Source organism: Macaca nemestrina, chromosome 7 (assembly GCF_043159975.1).
Source record: "Macaca nemestrina isolate mMacNem1 chromosome 7, mMacNem.hap1, whole genome shotgun sequence".
Taxonomy (NCBI): domain Eukaryota; kingdom Metazoa; phylum Chordata; class Mammalia; order Primates; family Cercopithecidae; genus Macaca; species Macaca nemestrina.
This window is the reverse complement of record NC_092131.1, coordinates 844,798-864,489: the sequence shown is the minus strand read 5'-3', so window position 1 is coordinate 864,489 and position 19,692 is coordinate 844,798. Positions and strand designations below refer to the sequence as shown.

General features: G+C 37.5%; 1 gene segment (V, D, J or C); it reads right to left on the bottom strand.

Moving 5' to 3' along the window:
- LOC139364041 (immunoglobulin heavy variable 4-4-like) overlaps positions 1-19,692 on the bottom strand; it is a 91,972-nt gene that overhangs the window by 69,137 nt on the left and 3,143 nt on the right.

Here is a 19,692-nt window from a genome sequence, read left to right as displayed (position 1 = left end):
ATATTGGAGCTGTGGGAGGGAACAACTGGGAAAAACAGGAGAAAACCCTATAGGTATTTAACTCTGTAGACGTCAAGCTATTTACATGTTAATTAGGCAGAATATTTCATAGCTAAAGACCTGATCTAGCATGAGAAATAACAGAGAGATGACACATGGAGAATGTAACAGTGGGAAGCTGAGGTTCAAGTTCTGATGTTTGTTTACTGATGTTTGTCCCTGGCATGTCCAGAACTTCATGGATACAGAACTCCTCTAACAGAGAAACAAACTCTCACAGGACATAATCCTCAAAATGCTCGCACCTTCAGATGGAACATTAACAACCTCAAATGCTTTTCGGTTTTGCCCTTTGCGAGTTGAACTCCTGGCATGAGTGTGTCTCTCAATATTTGCACACATTGAGTTGACAAACTTCTATTTCTTCTACATCTTCCAACTATTAAGATTTCTGAAAATTCTCAAATTTTCTCCCTTCAAACTGGATCCTCATCAACTCATTGGGTTAGGTAAATGCTCCAAGTATGATGGGATATGTAAAGACACATCGCAGTTTTTGCATTATTTATGTTTTATTTTATTTTAATTTTCAAAAATAAAGATGAAGCCTCACTATTTTTCACAGGATGATCTCAATCTCCTGGGTTCACATAATCTTCCCACCTCAGCCTCTTAAATTTCTCAGATTATACGTGTAAGCTACTTTGCCTGGACATTACTTATTTTAACGTTTTAATAGCATTTTTGTTTTGAAATAAGTGTAATTCAGGTGCTGGAAAAATTTACTCCTCAGACTCCTCTGCAGCAGCTCCAGGGCTGACATCTGTGTTGAGTGGGTTCTGGGCCTGCCCTGCAGCTCTGCCCTCACCCTGCAGGGGAGGGTGCTGTTTGGGCTCACAGAGCATATTCTCCCAATGTCGCTCTCCCAGAGTGAAGGGGCTGTCCCCTGTTCACAATGCTCTTTCAGCAGCATCTAATGATTTTAAAATTGTCTCTTGAAACAGTGACTTGTCATTACTATACCCAGTAAACTGCAGTGACAGCCCAAGCACAGATTCTATGAAACCACTAGAGAGTCTCTTTCCTGGGACTGTCAGATGCATTGACAATGAAAGTCCAGAAACTTTAAGAGAATTCTTAGGAGCCTCTTATTTATTTTAGAATTCTCTATTCAAAATCACACCAAATGGTATCTCCACAGAGAGAACTACATGGCCCAAAGCTCACAAAAATTAAAACACACATGTACACACACACACACACGCACATATACACACACAGTTGTATGGCTGAGTTTTACAGTAATTGGCTCCTGATTTTGGATTTTTCCTAGTGTAAACCAAAGGTTTCTGAGAGAGATGTCAATCAAATTAAAATTAATTTTGCCAAACTCACGGCATGCCTGGGAGAAAAACAAAAGTAATCACAAAAACTGTGTGTTCAGTGCTGCTCCCCAAAGACGATTTTTATGGCTTTCAATATATAAAGGGAAAAAGCTGGAAAGAGGGGAAAAGGGGATTATATGAACATTTACATGTTGTAATGAAAAAGAAGCATATAGGGAAATAGAAAATCAAGTGGTTCTCCTGCGCTACATATTTCAACGACAAACAAATTTTAACTATCTGTGAAAATATTTAAATTTTCATTTCTAGCTATTTTCTACGGAATGAAAGGAAAATCAGTTTCTTGCGTGGATCATCCTTTAGGTTGTTTCCCCCTCATGATATAATGAATTGAGATCACAAGTTTTTATTTTCCTTCCATATTTCCCCACTTTTTCCTTTTTAAAATCTTTCAGAGGAAGCATTTTACAAGCCAATGAGTTTCTGGTCTGCTGTTTTGTTTTATCTTTCATGGGTAGGATGAATTATTCCTTAGCAGATCCCATGTTGTTAGTACAGCTCATTGTTACTTATCTTTCAAATGTTGGGAGTCTCACATCTGATTAATAAGAAAACAGTGGAAGAAAAAGAGAAGTAAAACATAAAAAATAAAGGAAGGAATAACAAACAACAAAAAGGAGAAACAATCCTGGAAAACTGACACAGGCCTTGTAACTCTGAAGGCTGTACATTAGTAGGGTAAACAACAAATATCTGAGGCAAGTCTCAGTGAATTTAGGAAGTTTATTAACGTGGTTTGTCTGTGTCCCCATGCAAATCTCATCTTGAATTGTAGACCCACAATTCTCATGTGTCATTGGGAGGACCCAGTGAGAGGTAATTGAATCATTGGGGCAGGTCTTTCTCATGCTGTTCTCATGAGAGTGAATAAGTCTCATTAGATCTGATGGTTTTATAAAGGGGAATTCCCCTGTGCAAGCTCTCTAGTCTGCCACTATGTACGATGTCCCTTGCTTTTCTGACATGATTGTGAAAGATTCCAAGCCACGTGAAACTGTGAGTCAATAAAACCTCTTTCCTTTATAAATTACCCAGTCTTGGTTATGTTTTCATTAGCAGCAGGAGAACAGACTAATACATTTATTTTGCCAAAGTTAAGAACCCACCCATGACCAGCCTTAGGAAGTCCCGAGACATGTGCCAAGGTGAATGATGTACAACTTGCTTTTATACATTTTAGAGAGACATGAGACATCAATCAATATATGTCTAATGTACATTGTTTTGTTTCTGTAAGGCAGGACAAATCAAAATGTGGGCTTGCAGGTTAGAAGTAGATAAGAAACAATAGGTTGCATTCTTTTGAGTCCTTTATTAGCCTTCCACTGAATACACAATTTAGTCTGACTCAGTGAATCCTAATTTTTACATAAATTATATTGAAGAGGAAGCAATCAGATATGTATTTGTCTCAGGTGAGCCTCAAAGGAATGACTTTGAATAGAATAGAAAGGCTTTCCCCAAATCACTTTCCAGTATAGCAGCCTTGTTTTCTGGAATATCACCCAAGGTTCTTTGTCTCATGGCCATGAAAATCAAGGGCACAGACACACAAAGGGTGAGGTTAGAGCATAAGTTTAATGGGTAAATGGAAAAAGAACCTCTCTGTCACAGAGAGGTTTCCCAAATGGGTTGCCATGCTGCAGTGAAATGTAAGGATTTTTTATAAATGTGCTCGTGGGGTGAGGGTATATTTTCAACACAGGGTGCAAAAATAGTTAGGATCAGGTGTGCCATCTGCATAGAGCAAAGACTCTAGCAGCCCCAAATCATACTTTTCTTATGCAGATGGGGACTTCGCTTGGTCTACTCCATGGTACTTATCTCCTTCCACCATGCATGTGCTAAAAAGGGAAGGAGGAGTTTCTGTGCCTGGTCCCAGGTACCTCCTTGCAGTTGCTGGCATCCCAAACCCCATGCAAGCTTCCAGCTTTCCTATCTTAGTGTTTCCCCGGAAAAAGAAATGAATGTGCTCACGAAGGTCCACTGTTCTTACTGGGACCCATCCTGTATATGTGAAGTTTGGAGATTACACCCAGAAACACCCTCTCTGTGAGAGCTGCTTATCTATGTTTTACAGCCTGATCTTTCAGGCTGTACTTCGTTATAAGTGATTTCTTTGAACAGTATGTGATTAGAAAATTAGTTTCTAAGCTGATTTTTGTTAAAAGAAAACTTTTTGCCAGAGACTCTTTCATCCTATCTATCTAAAAAATTTCTTTCTATCTCTTGTAACATTAGCTTGACTCTTCTCTTTAGCTTAGTGATTTGGTGGTCTCAAATTTATTTTCCCTTCACAGTAGGCAGGTATAAAATGAGTTTTTGTATATAAATGAGTTTCCTGTATTAGTCCATTTTCATGCTTCCATAAAAACATATCTGAGTCTGGGTAATTTATTTTAAAAAAAGGTTTAATTGACTCACAGATCTGCATGGCTGGGTAGGCCACAAGAAACCTATAATCATGAAAGTGGTAGCAAACATGTGCTTCTTCACATGGCGGCAGGAGAGAGATGTACCAAGTGAAGAGAGAAGCCTCCTATAAAACCATGATATCTTGTGAGAACTCACTAATTAATAGGAGAAAAGTATGGAGAAAACAGCCCCCTTGATTCAATTATCTTCACCTCGTTCCACACTTGACATGTGGGAACTATTACAACACAAGGTGAGATTTGGGTGGGGACACAGAGCCAAACCACATCATTGATTTTATTTTCTTTTAGATTTTAAGTTGTCTAGCTGTAAGAAAGCACAGTTTAACTTCTGCTGATTTCAAATCAGAACAAAAATTTACAAAGGAAAATAGCTGAAAATATTATTTTAGAGAGTTGTGCAAAGAAAAAGTTTAAATTCAATCCAAATTGAATAAAATAATATAAATTGAAAAATAAGTGTACAATTTTCAAATGTAATAACAGATGCACTATAGTTTATTTTGAAGTAATATTTCTCTCTATAATGACTCAATTTTATTAGAGACAAATATCATACTAGGACCAATGTATTTGTAAAATAAGTTTTAGGCTTATTATACTTGGCCTGATTTTTTTGTATAAGGTGCAGCAAAAATAATCAGTCAACATATTAGCTCTCTTTTCTGTTTTCTATTTTTTTTTTTACATAGGCTATCTTATTCATAAACTGACTTTGCTGGAAATTTTTTATAAAGAATCTAAGGATAGAATCTTTAAAATTCTCAAGCCCAGTCAATGTTTTATCTGTGTCGTTAGATAGCTATATGAATTGGGTTACTTTCTCTTTTTTCAAGTTTCTAAGAAAACCTGCTATTCCTGGGCCTGTCAGAAAGTAAAATTATTTACTTTCTACAGCTCAGGGCCCTTCAAAAAAAAGTTACATACTAGTTTTTCCAAGAGGCTTTATCAGCTCTACAGGTTAGATCCATTTTACGAAGTAAATCTGAAAATATGTCATTCAATTAAAGCCTTGGCAAAATGAACATTGTCTCCAATTGTGCCCTGTTATGGAACAAAGCAGATTTTTATTGAACCTATGCAAATAACTATTTTAATATATGAATACTCACAGTTTCCAAATTTTGGAGAATTTATGTAAGAGAAGAAGAAATTATGTTTCTATTTTTTTCTCAATAGAGTATAATATACTCAATTGTTAAAAACTGTGAATAGCTTACAGGACAAAGTTTTCTTCATTCTGAAAAACAAAATAAGTATTCAGCAAATGCTTTAAAGAATAAGCCATAAAAATTATTTCAGTCTCCTGTTGGTTCAGTTCATGGAATTCAGTCCTGTCCTGCTTAATATTAGATTAACAATCATCATAAATGCATCAGGTCTCAATGAGAGTCATGGAAGTTTTTCTCCCTGTACCAATGGCACAATTTATAAAATTGTCACAATCATATATTTAAGAGTATTCCTCAAAATTCTATGGATTATGAAAAGCCACCTGATATAGAATCAAAGTAAAACAACAATTGTGGATGACAGAAGTTTTAGAACAGCCATGGCTAAAGACAGAATTGAGAAGAAAATTTGGTTATTTCTGTGATAAAAAATTGTACATAATAATCATAATTACTACTGATCAAATATACTAAGACATATCAAAATCACTTACATATCATAAAATTTGGGAACATATGCTCTTTAATTTATGTAAATATATTACAACTATATAGTCCACATTTTTTATAAATATAGCCCAAAGTTAAACACCATTTCAAATTCAACATTGCTTCCTGTACAATTTAGTTATACCAAATAAACTAAATACATTCCTTTTCATCTTCAGGGAAACTCATATCAAGAAAGAATAATGAGGTCAAATGACAGAATTCACAATTTTATTTTGTGAAGTTTGTCAAATACCAAAAGTGTAAAGCACTTGATATTACAAAATGGGATTACAGATTATTGTAAAGTAAGTTACTTATTTAGCCAAGTGACAACTCAGTGATTTCAAAAAAAACTTTTATTTTTGAAAGAGAAGAATTAATTTTCTAAATAATAACCCCTTATAAGAACAGCATGAGAAAAGTTAAAACTGTCTCTCAATTCTGAAAAATAAATCTATTAAATTATAATTACTTTTAGTAAAAAATATAATTTTCATAGATCTTTTATAAACTTTAAAAATAATTTTAAATTAAAAAGTGGATTAATTCTTCAAGAATCCTTGTCAATCTGACATAAAGGCCCAGATCTTAGCCTTGCATTAGTGTGCATTTAATATTAATGTTTAATTGATGAAAAAACTCTCAAGTAATTTTATCTGTCAACATTAGCTCTTATAATCCTACAAAGCACTTCTTCTGTAGTAGTCCCTGGGCCTGGAGTGGTTGAGTAGTTTTAATTTCTGACCTTGTGTCTTAAGGGTATGATTAATTTTATTGTCATTTTATTTCAGATTTGTAGATGGGGCTTTAATTGCTGTCAGTGTTTAAGATTTAGTGGGACTTGGTGTCCTTCTTTTTTTTTTAATTTTATTTATTTATTTTTCTGAAATGGAGTTTCACTCTGTCACCCAAGATGGAGTAGAGTGGCATGATCTTGGCTCACTGCAACCTCCATCTCCTGGGTTCAAGCAATTCTCCCTGCCTCAGGCTCACATACAACTAGGATTACAGGCATCCACTACCACACCAAGCTAATTTCTGTATTTTTTAGTAAAGATGGGGTTTTGCCATATTGGCCAGGCTGGTCTGTAACTCCTGACCTCAGGAGATCCACCAGTCTCTGCCTCCCAAAGTGTTCTGTGTCCTTTTTAGACCTAGCAGTCAAACCTCAGTAATGTAGCAGCACAAGGCCTTTAAAAATAATGCAGATAGTTACATGAATGTAATACCTTTAATTTATATATCGCTAAAATCTCAGTATTCCTAAGTAGTTGAAAAGCTTAACAGTTACATAGGAATTATTTCAATAAAATATAAAATTTGTTTTAAAACAGTTACCAAATGTCAAAAAACAAACAAACAAAAAAACCCAAAAAACTTATGGAGTGTGACTGTTTTCCCCTGTGGGGAACTCCATGTAGATAACCTGCAAGTCAACTCTAATGAAAAAAGTATTTGAATTAATTAGACATAGGAAGAACATGTCTTGAATTACAAGTGAAGATTTTTATTTCATAGAAAAATTAAACATTTAAAGAAAAGCCGAGTGCAGAATGTTATAATGAAATCAAGCATTTTATTTAGAACTTTAAGATAAAATGCATCAGACAATAATAGCAGTTAGAAAGTTACAACTAAAAAGTTTCTGATCGGGAGCAAGATGGCTGAACAGGAACAGCTCCAGCCTCCAGCTCCCAGCGCGAATGACACAGAAGATGAGTGATTTCTGCATTTTCAACTAAGGTACCGGGTTCATCTCACTGGGGAGTGCCGGACAATAGGTGCTGGTCAGCTGGTGCAGCCCAACCAGCCAGAGCTGAAGAGGGTGAGGCATTGCCTCACCTGGAAAGCGCGAGGAAGGGAATCCCTTTTCCTAGCCAAGGGAAACTAAGACACACAACACCTGGAAAATCGGGTAACTCCCACCCTAATACTGTGCTTTACCAAGGGTCTTAGCAAACAGATTCATAAAGCAAGTCCTTAGAGACTTACAAAGGGACTTAGACTCCCACACAATTATAATGGGAGACTTCAACACCCCACTGTCAACATTAGACAGATCAACGAGAGAGCAAGTTAACAAGGATATCGAGGAATTGAACTCAACTCTGCAACAAGCGGACCTAATAGACCTCTACAGCACTCTCCACCCCAAATCAACAGAATATACATTCTTCTCAGCATCACATCGCACTTATTCCAAAATTGACCACATAGTTGGAAAGAAAGCACTCCTTAGCAAATGTACAAGAACAGAAATTATAACAAACTGTCTCTCAGACCACAGTGCAATCAAGCTAGAACTCAGGACTAAGAAACTCAATCAAAACCGCTCAACTACATGGAAACTGAACAACCTGCTCCTGAATGACTACTGGATACATAACGAAATGAAGGCAGAAATAAAGATGTTCTTTGAAACCAATGAGAACAAAGATACGACATACCAGAATCTCTGGGACACATTTAAAGCAGTGTGTAGAGGGAAATTTATACCACTAAATGCCCACAAGATAAAGCAGGAAAGATCTAAACTTGACACCCTAACATCACAATTAAAAGAACTAGAGAAGCAAGAGCAAACACATTCAAAAGCTAGCAGAAGGGAAGAAATAACTAAGATCAGAGCAGAACTGAAGGAGATAGAGACACAAAAACCCTCCAAAAAATCAATGAATCCAGGAGCTGGTCTTTTGACAAGATCAACACAATTGATAGACCACTGGCAAAACTAATAAAGAAGAAAAGAGAATTTTAGACCAACATCCCTGATGTACATCGATGCAGAAATCCTCAAGAAAATACTGGCAAACCGAATCCAGCAGCACATCAAAAAGCTTATCCACCATGATCAAGTGGGCTTCATCCCTGGGATGCACGGCTGGTTCAACATACGCAAATCAATAAACATAATCCAGCATATACACAGAACCAAAGACAAGAACCACATGATTATCTCAATAGATGCAGAAAAGGCCTTTGACAAAATTCAACAGCCTTCGTGCTAAAAACTCTCAATAAATTTGGTATTGAGGGAACATATCTCAAAATAATAAGAGTTATTTATGACAAACCCACAGCCAGTATCATACTGAATGGGCAAAAACTGGAAGCATTCCCATTGAAAACTGGCACAAGACAGGGATACCCTCTCTCACCACTCCTATGCAACATAATGTAGGAAGTTCTGGTTAGGACAATCAGGCAAGAGAAAGAAATAAAGGTATTCAGTTAGGAAAAGAAGAACTCAAATTGTCCCTGTTTGCAGATGACATGACTGTGTATTTAGAAAACCCCATCATCTCAGCCTAAAATCTCCTTAAGCTGATAAGCAACTTCAGCAAAGTCTCAGGATACAAAATTAATGTGCAAAAATCGCAAGCATTCTTATACACCACTAACAGGCAAACAGAGAGCCAAATCATGAATGAACTTCCATTCACAATTGCTTCAAAGAGAATAAAATACCTAGGAATCCAACTTACAAGGGATGTGAAGGACCTCCTCAAGGAGAACTAGAAACCACTGCTCAGTGAAATAAAAGAGGACACAAACAAATGAAAGAACATACCATGCTCATGGATAGGAAGAATCAATATTGTGAAAATGGCCATACTGCCCAAGGTAATTTACAGATTCGATGCCATCCCCAACAAGCTACCAAAGACTTTCTTCACAGAATTGGAAAAAAATGCTTTAAAGTTCACATGGAATCAAAAAAGAGCCCACATTGCCAAGACAATCCTAAGTCAAAAGAACAAAGCTGGAGGCATCATGCTACCTGACTTCAAACTATACTATAAGGCTACAGTAACCAAAACAGCATGGTACTGGTACCAAAACAGAGATATAGACCAATGGAACAGAGCAGTGTCCTCAGAAATAATACCACACATCTACAACCATCTCATCTTTGACAAACCTGACAAAAACAAGAAATGGGGAAAGGATACCCAATTTAATAAATGGTGCAGGGAAAATTGGCTAGCCATAAGTAGAAAGCTGAAACTGGATCCTTTCCTTACTCCTGTACGAAAATTAATTCAAGATGGATTAGAGACTTAAATGTTAGACCTAATACCATAAAAACCCTAGAAGAAAACCTAGGTAATACCATCCAGGACATAGGCATGGGCAAGGACTTCATGTCTAAAACACCAAAAGCAATGACAAAAAAGGCCAAAATTGACAAATGGGATCTGATTAACCTAAAGAGCTTCTGCACAGCAAAAGAAACTACCATCAGAGTGAACAGGCAACCTACAGAATGGGAGAAAATTTTTGCAATATATTCATCTGACAAAGGGCTAATATCCAGAACCTACAGAGAACTCAAACAAACTTACGAGAAATAAACAAACAACCCCATCAAAAAGTGGGCAAAGGATATGAACAGACATTTCTCAAAAGAAGACATGCATATAGCCAACAGGTACATGAAAAAATTCTTGTCATCACTGGCCATCAGAGAAATGCAAATCAAAACCACAATGAGATACCATCTCACACCAGTTAGAATGGCGATCATTAAAAAGTCAGGAAACAACAGGTGCTTGAGAGGATGTGGAGAAATAGGAACACTTTTACACTGTTGGTGGGACTGTAAACTAGTTCAACCATTATGGAAAACAGTATGGCGATTCCTCAAGGATCTAGAACTAGATGTACCATATGACCCAGCCATCCCATTACTGGGTATATACTGAAAGGATTATAAATTATGCTGCTACAAAGACACATGCACACGTATGTTTATTGCAGCACTATTCACAATAGCAAAGACTTGGAATCAACCCAAATGTCCATCAGTGACAGATTGGATTAAGAAAATATGGCACATATACACCATGGAATACTATGCAGCCATCAAAAAGGATGGGTTTGTGTCCTTTGTAGAGACATGGATGCAGCTGGAAACCATCATTCTCAGAAAACTATCGCAAGAACAGAAAACCAAACAGCGCATGTTCTCACTCATGGGTGGGAACTGAACAATGAGATCACTTGGACTCAGAAAGGGGAACATCACACACCGGGGCCTATCATGGGGAGGGGGGCGGGGGGAGGGATTGCACTGGGAGTTATACCTGATGTAAATGACGAGTTGATGGGTGCTGACGAGTTGATGGGTGCAGCACACCAACATGGCACAAGTATACATATGTAACATACCTGCACGTTGTGCACATGTACCCTAGAACTTAAAGTATAATAAAAAAAAAAAAAAAGAAGAAGCTTACAACTGTTAGAAGTTAACTCTGTTAGAATCTACCTGCTGTAAGAAAAAAAAAATATTAAAGGAGCCGATGAAAAACTTGAGATCCTCTCCAGGCTTTTCAAAAGGAGAAAAAATTAAATAGCAAGATGCAATAGAGGTTAAATTTTGGGTTAAAATTTAAAATATCTCATAATTGTATTGAGTAAATCAACACTTTATGACAATTTTGTTTTTCTACCCAATCTTCAGTGCATTAGTATATTTTTATATGAAAGCCAGTTATCTGTAAAGACTATTATAAATACTTCCCCTTTAATTATGGTCAACTTGATAATATGAAGTTATTTTTAATAAATTATCTTTTTATAAACTTTCTTTTGACTTACACAAATGGTTTGTGGCATACTTGAACAAATTGTTTTATTCTAAACATCACTCTTCCTTAAATAAAGTCATTTTTATTTCAGGATAAATGTTATCATACAAGATTCTTTCTCATATAATTTTTTTAAACTTTCCTTACCAAAAATACTTCTCTATGTCTGTAACTTTGTTTAAATGTCTCTTATTTACTGGGTATGTTTATGATGTTTTATAAGAAATCTTTGAATTAAAGAAGTTCTTTTTGTAAGAACAAATTTGTTTAAAAAATAAGTTTTTATAGTATATATTTTTTAAAACAATTAGTAATGACTTAAACATTTAGTCAATATTTATTACTTAATTAAACTTTACATTTTTAAATTGTAGAACAAGTTTATGCAAAAGGTTTACTTTATTACATTTACCTAGTTTATTTTTAAGCAGTTTACCTAGATTATTTAAGAAAGCTATAATACTCACACTTTAAAGTCTTTTCCTTGTTAACCATGTTATAACCCATGAATTTCATGTATTTACCTAAGTAAAAATCTTATGTTTAATTAAATGATTGTTTTTCTAATAACTATCTACCTGTTTTTTATTAAAACAACAATATTAAACATATTATTTGCCAAATAACAAAAATCATTCTGGCTTTAACTAGGTTTATAATTTTATAATCTTTATAAAAAATTTGCACACCATATCACATCTAGCTGTGATTTTAAATAGAATATCACTTGATCAATTAATATAAACAATAAGGTAAGCTGATAATTCTGAAAATATCTCTAATTTTGCTTTCACAATGATTTTAAAGCCAGCTCATTTATTAAATATTAATTTATGTCACAGGTACTTAAAATGTATTTAGGGCTCCTTTATTTAAAAATAGTTACTTATTTTAAAGGCAATTTTGTACCTTGTAGCCACAACGCATAACGACATATATATACCTACATATTAACACATACATACCAGCACACATTCACACTAATACAAAGACACTAGAGCTTTTACTTCAAAACTCCAGCTATGGAATATTAATAAAAACTCAGCAGTTGTTTTTAAAAGGGTAAGACGTAAACAGTGGTTGTTAATTTAAAACCAGTAGAAATGCCCTGTAAACTGGAAAACAAAATATTTTAAAGCAAAAAACATATCCTCATCTTTCTTTATAAACTTCACAAAAATTTCATTATACTCTCTTACTATTCTAATGTTTAGAAACCTTAATTCACAGTGAGAAACCTCGGATTACTTAATATGACATGGCTTTGAGATTTTAAATTACTGAAGATAATTATGAGATTCTATTTACCAAATTAATATTTGTAAAGCAATGTAAAATTTAAAGCTGACTAATAAAAGATGCATATTTTCTTTACAAAGTGTTTCTTTAAACAGACTTCACTTGATTGGTGGTCTTTGAAACCCAGCTTGATTAGATTATTGGCCTTAGAGTGGAGACATTTAAGAAAAAGGGACAAGAAAGCATGCAGTTTTTAGTGCATTAACTGCAATTGTTTATGCAAATGTGCAAAGAAATGAGTAGCCTTCTATAGTAATGACCATTTCCTGTAAACTGTCCTCAGCCACCCCTAACATAGCTTTCAAAGCCACCCCTAACATCGCAGCTTTCATTCACTTGTGCACACACTAAGAAGAAATCCTCTCACAATACTATGTAATTCTGGCAGCCTCTAAAGCCAAAAACATTACATAATACAAGAAAGCAGAGTTTTATACCTGAGAAGAATCTGCCAATGATTGAATCCACAAAGGAAGCAGGAAAACTCCCAACAGGTTAGTGTCCAGATCCAAAAGGAACCCTCATCCTCCTCCCTGCCCCAACCCAGGGACCTGATGTGGAGCTGCCTCCTAAGGGAGCAGTATTGTCCTCAGTGCCTCTGGCCACACCTCCCCCCAACCATCGTGTCCTCAGTGTTCCCTGGTGTTCTGAGCCCCACCTGGTGTCCTGAGCCCTCCCTGGTGTCCTGAGAGTCCCCTGCTGTCCTGAGCACACCCTGGTGCTCTGAGTCCCCTGGTATCCTGCGCGCCTCCTGTTTTTCTGAAATCCCCCTGGTTTTCTGATCGCCCCCTGTAGCTGTTGTGCACGAGCACTCCCTGGTATCCTGAGCACCTCCTGGAGGTCCTGAGAATCCCCTGGTGACCTGAGCCCTCCCTGGTGATTTGGAGAGCCCCCAGGTGTCCTGAGTGCCCCCAATGTCCTGAGCACCCCCTGCTGTGCTGAGTGCCCCCTGGTGGTTCTGAGTGTCTTCTGATGTCTTGCGTGCCCCCTGGTCATTTGGAGCGCCCCCTGGTGTCCTGGGTGCCCCCTGGTGGTTTTGAGCGCCCCCTGCTGTCCCGAGTGCCGCCTGGTGTCCTGACTGACCCCTTGGTGTTCTGAGGACCCCCTAGTGTCCTGAGCTCCCCCTGGTGTCCTGAGTGCTCCCTAGTGGTTCTGAGCCCCCTGGTGTCCTGAGCACCCCCTGGTGATTCTAAGCGCCCCCTGGTGTCCTGAGCGTCCCCTGGTGGTTTTGAGTGTCCCCTGGTGTTCTGAGCGACCCCTGGTGGTTCCGAGCACCCCATGGTGTCCTGAGCACTCCTTGGTTTCCTGAGCACCCCCTGGTGATGCTGAGCAGCATCTACGATGCTGTCCCCTCCTGTTTCCCTGCAGGGAGGTTTGGGTCTGCTCGCATACAGATTTTCCTCACTGTGTCCTTCACAGTAATACAGGGACTTTCCCTGAGATCTCAGGTTATCTTTTTTTTTTTTTTTTAATACTTTATGTTCTAGGGTACATGTGCACAACATGCAGGTTTGTTACATACGTATACATGTGCCATGTTGGTGTGCTGCACCCATTAACTCGTCATTTACATTAGGTATATTTTCTAATGCTATCCCTCCCCCATTCCCCCCACCCCACAACAGGCCCCGTTGTGTGATGTTCCCGTTGCTTTGTCCGAGTGATTTCATTGTTCGATTCCCACCTATGAGTGAGAACATGCAGTGTATGATTTTCTGTTCTTGCAATAGTTTGCTGAGAATGATGGTTTCCAGCTGCATCCATGTCCCTACAAAGGACATGAACTCATCCTTTTTTATGGCTGTATAGTATTCCATGGTGTATATGTGCCACATTTTCTTAATCCTGCCTGTCACTGATGGACATTTGGGTTGGTTCCAAGTCTTTGCTATTGTGAATAGTGCCACAATAAACATATGTGTGCATGTGTCTCTATAGCAGCATGATTTATAATCCTTTGGGAATATACCCAGGATTGGGATGGCTGGGTCAAATGGTATTTCTAGTTCTAGATCCTTGAGGAATCGCCACACTGTCTTCCACAATGGTTGAACTAGTTTACAGTCCCACCAACAGTGTAAAAGTGTTCCTATTTCTCCACTTCCTCTCCAGCACCTGTTATTTCCAGACTTTTTAATGATTGCCATTCTAACTGGTGTGAGATGGTATCTCGTTGTGGTTTTGATTTGCATTTCTCTGATGGCTAGTAATGACGACCATTTTTTCCAGTGTCTTTTGGCTGCATAAATGTCTTCTTTTGAGAAATGTCTGTTCATATCCTTTGCTCACTTTTTGATGGGTTTGTTTGTTTTTTTCTTGTAAATTTGTTTGAGTTCTTTGTAGGTTCTGGATATCAGTCGTTTGTCAGATGAGTAGATTGCAAAAGTTTTCTCCCATTCTGAAGGTTGCCTTGTTCACTCTGATGGTAGTTTCTTTTGCTGTGCAGAAGCTCTTTAGTTTAATTAGATCCCATTTGTCAATTTTGGCTTTTGTTGCCATTGCTTTTGGTGTTTTAGACATGAAGTCCTTGCCCATGCCTATGTCCTGGATGGTATTGCCTAGGTTTTCTTCTAGGGTTTTTATGGTTTTAGGTCTAACATTTAAGTCTCTAATCCATCTTGAATTAATTTTCGTACAGGAGTAAGGAAAGGATCCAGTTTCAGCTTTCTACTTATGGCTAGCCAATTTTCCCTGCACCATTTATTAAATTGGGTATCCTTTCCCCATTTCTTGTTTTTGTCAGGTTTGTCAAAGATGAGATGGTTGTAGATGTATGGTATTATTTCTGAGGGTTCTGTTCTGTTCCATTGGTCTATATCTCTGTTTTGGTACCAGTACCACGCTGTTTTGGTTATGTAGCCTTGTAGTGTAGTTTGAAGTCTGGTAGCGTGATGCCTCCAGCTTTGTTCTTTTGACTTAGGATTGTCTTGGCAATGCGGGCTCTTTTTTGGTTCCATATGAACTTTAAAGCAGCTTTTTCCAATTCTGTGCAGAAAGTCATTGGTAGCTGGATGGGGATGGCATCGAATCTGTAAATTACCTTGGGCAGTATGGCCATTTTCACAATATTGATTCTTCCTATCCATGAGCATGGTATGTTCTTTCATTTGTTTGTGTCCTCTTTTATTTCACTGAGCAGTGGTTTCTAGTTCTCCTTGAGGAGGTCCTTCACATCCCTTGTAAGTTGGATTCCTAGGTATTTTATTCTCTTTGAAGCAATTGTGAATGGAAGTTCATTCATGATTTGGCTCTCTGTTTGCCTGTTAGTGGTGTATAAGAATGCTTGCGATTTTTGCACATTAATTTTGTATCCTGAGACTTTGCTGAAGTTGCTTATCAGCTTAAGGAGATTTTGGGCTGAGACGATGGGGTTTTCTAAATATACCATCATGTCTTCTGCAAACAGGGACAATTTGAGTTCTTCTTTTGCTAACTGAATACCCTTTATTTCCTTCTCTTGCCTGATTGCCCTAGCCAAACCTTCCAACACTATGTTGCATAGGAGTGGTGAGAGAGGGCATCCCTGTCTTGTGCCAGTTTTCAATGGGAATTTTTCCAGTTTTTGCCCATTCAGTATGATATCGAGTGTGGGTTTGTCATAAATAGTTCTTATTATTTTAAGATACGTTCCATCAAGACTGAATTTATTGAGAGTTTTTAGCATGATGGGCTGTTGAATTTTGTCAAAGGCCTTTTTTGCATCTATTGAGGTAATCATGTGGTTTTTGTCTTTGGTTCTGTGTATATGCTGGATTACGTTTGTTGATTTGCGTATGTTGAACCAGCCTTGCATCCCAGGGATGAAGCCCACTTGGTCATGGTGGATAAGCTTTTTGATGTGCTGCTGGATTCCGTTTGCCAGCATTTTACTGAGGATTTTTGCATCGATGTTCATCAGGGATATTGGTCTAAAACTCTCTTTTTTTGTTGTGTCTCTGCCAGGCTTTGGTATCAGGATGATGTTGTCCTCATAAAATGAGTTAGGGGGGATTCCCTCTTTTCTATTGATTGGAATAGTTTCAGAAGGAATGGTACCAGCTCCTCCTTGTATCTCTGGTAGAATTTGACTGTGAATCCATCTGGTCCTGGACTTTTTTTGGTTGCTAGGCTATTAATTATTGCCTCAATTTCAGAGCCTGTAATTGGTCTATTCAGGGATTCAACTTCTTCCTGGTTTAGTCTTGGGAGAGTGTAAGTGTCCAGGAAATTATCTATTTATTCTAGGTTTTCTAGTTTATTTGCATAGAGGTGTTTATAGTATTCTCTGATGGTAGTTTGTATTTCTGTGGGGTCATTGGTGATAGCCCCTTTATCATTTTTTATTGCGTCTATTTGATTCTTCTCTCTTTTCTTCTTTATTATTCTTGCTAGCAGTCTATCAATTTTGTTAATCTTTTCAAAAAACCAGTGCCTGTATTCATTGATTTTTTGGAGGGTTTTTTGAGTTTCTATTTCCTTCAGTTCTGCTCTGATCTTGTTATTTCTTGCCTTCTCCTGGATTTTGAATGTGTTTGCTCATTTTCAAAATAATGGAAGGATGGAAGAAAAATCTGGAAGGGGAGATTTGTCTTTAATCACATAAGATAAGGTTCTGGAAAAGTCCTTCTCTGTAGAAGCTCCTGAAGCAGGCTCCTGGTATGTTTCTCAGTAATTAATCATCTGCAATTCTGATCCACAGAAAATGCATTTGGATTTTATTTTTTAGAATCCTGAGGTTTCTGGAGAGAAAGTAGAGAAACTTTAGAAGTGAAAGACCCTCTGGAACTACCGAATCCACATCTGTTTTTCAGATGTCTATAGTGCTTGTCATGTAGTGTCCTCTATATCTTGTGGCTTCTGCAAGCTCTGTTCCAGTTAAGCAAGTGTCAACTGCCATTTTAGGCATGTCCGTCTATCCAGTTTTTGGAGTGGGTAAGGTTTCTTGCTACTTCCGTTATTTAAGAGATTCCAAAAAGTGTTGTCATTCAGATTATGCAGATTTCTTTTGACATAAAAATGAGGTTCATGAATTTTATAATCTACATTTTGGAGCCTAAACCGAAACTACAATCAAGTGTCACCTCAGATGTGTTACTGGAGGAAGAATTCTGATCTCATTACATATAAGTGTTACCTGGTGTGACGTACATGAACAGTCAAGGAAACAGAAAAAGGACATGGCACAACGTTTATGAAAAAGTCTCAGCAATTTGAATTTTCTTCTGAGGAAGCTGAAATTGTGCAAGTAAAACAGTGGGACTGGTCATGTCTCAGGTGAAGTTGTGTTCTGGTAAGTATCTCCAGTCCTGGGCTGGATCCAGTAGGTGCACTCAGACCCAAAATCCTAAAGCAGCAACTTGTATTCCTTAAACAGATGATATTCCAATGAGAAAGCTGTTCTCAGGTGAATTGCAGAGCAGGGAGGAGGAGACGGAGGTGACCTTGGCTTCCCAGCATTGCTGAAACTTGAAGACCAAGGCCCCCTCCTCATAGATGGAGCAGAGATGCACCTATGAGTACATCACATCGGCTCTGTCTTCAGGAATCTTGGGCTGTGGGGGAGGTGAAGGAATGTGATTTATTCCTTTCTGCTAACACAGTGTGCTTCAGAGAAAATGAATTGAAAATTTAATAAATATGCTTTTTCCATAATAAGGGAGAGAATATGAAAAATTCATGGCAATGCAAGTGGTCACTTCAGACCTGGCAGAAGGAGCAAGTACACAACTGAGAGAAGGAAGCACCCTGCCCCAGAAAGCAGGTGCGCCAAGACCATCCCCTGAGAACTGCCCTCCAGATGCCACATGTCAGTGGAACCTGGGCCCGTGCCTGGGATCTTGTGCGTCATGTGGAGAGCAGAGTACAGCTCCATTCTTCCTCACTGTGTGACCTACGATGTGACCTCTTCCTCTGAGCTTCATTCTAACTAGGTGTTAAAATCAAATAACAGCAGCAACTTTACTTGTAAACTTTCTGGAAAGAGCCAGTGATGATCAGAATTGTTATCACTGTTGTTGCCCGATCCCTTAAATATCATAAAAATACCTGTGTGACCCCTCATCTCAGACCTCAGATGACCACCTCGCAGAGAGCACACCTGCTTTGTTTCTGTCACAAACATGGTATTAGAACTGGAAACTATGTGTACCTTGTTATAGAATTTATATCTTAGTTATGTTACATTGGATGAAGTTAGAATTAGTAAGTGACAGAATTTTAGGTGGTGGGATATCTAAGCAAACTGTCGATGGTGTGTCTTCATTTCTCACTGCTTATTATAGATAATGTGAGAGGAGAGAGAAAAATTAAAGAGAAAACTATTGACCAATAGTCAGGTGCTTTATAGACAAAGGAGATTTTCACATCTTCTGGAAACCCCATTAAGTTAAATGAATTAAAGAACTTTAAGACACTTTTCCACTTCTAGATGCATGTTTAATACAGATTTAGATTTAAATGCAAAGAGATAACACAGAAAATGGAAATTCAGCAACAGATCAGTTTGCCAAATAGGCAGATTTAAACTAGTTCGTAATTTTACCTAAATACTCAAAGAATAAACCCCAGATTCAAATATCAGAAGATAAAATTTCAATGTTATGTGACTTGTTGACAGAAGCTTGAACTAACATTATTTTGATGAATCATACATCAATAACAAAACTTTGTCCAGTGATCCAAATTTTCAAGGGGCTGCTTGAGTACATAGTTTCTACTTCCCCTACCTGTGATTTCTGGCAGAATCTATCATCCTCTAAAACCCAGGGACCATTAAGAACAGAGACAGAAGTTTGAATATTACGAAGTTTTGAGAGACCCAAATTACTGCCTGGACTGCTTGATGAGATGATCTCTATAAGCCTCGTCTTTGAAGAGTGTGTGGTGGCTTTTGTTATGATGAGCAAGTAGCAGCAAAGACAGTCAAGGAAAATGAAGGAGGAGGGGAACACGGCCCAAACAGAAGAACAACATAAAGATCTAGAAACTGACATTAACGAAAAGGAAACATATGGATTACCTGGAAGAAAATTTAAAGTAAATATCAGAAACATGTTCAATGAGCTAGTGGCATCACGCAAGAACAATATGAGAATTTTAATAGAGATAAAACATTTAAAAGATGACTAAACAAAACTATTGATGCTGAAGAATACAATAAGTCAGACAAAATTTTTAAGAGGATTTTAGACCAGACTAGATTATGTAATAGAAGAAACAGTAAACTCAAAGAAAGATCATTTGAAATAGTAGAGACAGAGAAGAAAAACTTAAATGAAAGAAATAAAAAAGAGTTAAAGACTTATGAGTCAGGAAG